Source organism: Nuphar pumila, chromosome 9 (assembly GCF_984573655.1).
Source record: "Nuphar pumila chromosome 9, dmNupPumi1.hap1.1, whole genome shotgun sequence".
Lineage (NCBI taxonomy): Eukaryota > Viridiplantae > Streptophyta > Magnoliopsida > Nymphaeales > Nymphaeaceae > Nuphar > Nuphar pumila.
The window spans coordinates 23,525,587-23,527,307 of record NC_143257.1 but is presented as its reverse complement, the minus strand read 5'-3'; positions in this window follow the sequence as shown (position 1 = coordinate 23,527,307).

The following is a 1,721-nucleotide window of genomic DNA, read 5'->3' as shown; positions in this document are numbered from 1 at the left end:
GTTGGATCATTATTTGAAGGAAACAGGAAGGATTACAAGAGAAGGATAAATGTTTCAAGTATAAAACTTTTTCAAGTGTCGAGCATTAATAGGATCTGGCAATTCTACCCCATCAGCATTGATGAGCCGATATGAGTTGCGGGGTAATGCTTCTTTGACAACGTAGGGACCTTCCCAATTTGGCGACCATTTGCCGCCGGGACGATGCTTGAGGTAAGCTGTGGATCGAAGTACTAAATCATTGACTTTGAATCTTCTTTCGATGATAGACTTCGCATATTGCCTGGCTACTCTCTGGCGATAGGATTGAGCATGCTCTGCCGCTTTTAGCCTTCTCTCGTCGAGTAAGTCTAGCTGCACTAGTCGTTGTTGCTGGTATTGATCAAGAGGTAATTGCAGAAGTGAAGCAAATTTCAAAGCGGGCTTCTGAACATGTAGCGGCAATACTACTTCTGTTCCATAGACCAGTTCTGATGGAGTAGCATTCGTTGGTGTACGAATGGTGGTCCGATAGGCCCATAGTGCATCATGGATCTTTTCATGCCAGTCACGGCCGGTTTTCACAGTTCGCTCTAAGATACGAATTAAAATCTTGTTGGTGGCCTCTGCCTGACCATTCCCTTGAGGATAATATGGAGCGGAAAAATGGTGATAGATCTTGAATTTTGAGCAGAATGTCTTCATCTTTTCATTCTTGAAATGACTGCCATTGTCTGACACAATGTCATGCGGGATGCCGAAACGGCAAAGGATGTTCTTGTGAATAAAAGAGACTACGTGTCGGCCTTCTACTGTGCGGAGACTGATGGCTTCTACCCACTTGGTGAAATATTCTGTTGCGGCAAGGAAGTATTTGTGGCCATTTGAAGCTGAAGGAGTGATGGGACCTACGACATCGAAGGTCCACATGGAGAATGGCCATGGAGAAACAACAGATTGTAAATATGTTGTTGGCGCATGGATAGAAGGTGCGTGTATTTGACATTGTACACACTTTTTCACATAATGATAACAGTCTTGTTGCATAGTCTTCCAGTAGTACCCTGCTCTTATGATTTGCTTGACAAGGGTTTGGTAGCCGACGTGGCCGCTACAAATGCCTTCATGTGCTTCTCGCACGACTTCTTTGGCTTCGTCTTCATCTAAACATCTGGAATACTCTAAACTGAATATACGACGATAGAGGACATTGGCCAAAATGAAGTATCGAGTAGACATACGCTGGACTGCTCGCTGCTCTTTCTTTGAGAGTTCTGGAGGAAATTCACTGGTTTCTATGAAAGTTTTGATGTTGTAATACCAAGGCTTCTTCTTTTGCTCAGCCTGGTTTACCTGTTCCGCTGGAATGAAAGCAGGTTGGTCAAGTCTGCCAATTTCAAAAGAGCGACAAGATTCTCCATTCTTGAATGCCATAATGGAGCCTAAACTGGCTAGGCTATCGGCCACTTGATTAAAATCTCTCTTGATGTGAAATAACTGAAATTCTTCGAACTTGCTGACGAGAGCTGAAACAATTTTCTGATAAGGAAATAACTTCTGATCTTTGACTTGCCATTCGGCTCGAACTTGATTGACAACAAGTAATGAGTCACCGTAGGCATGTACTCTCTTGACATTAAAGTCTAATAGAATCCTTAGACCTTGAATCAGGGCTTCATATTCAGCCATATTGTGAGTACATTGAAAGTCTAACTTGAGAGAAAATGGAATCATCTCCTTCT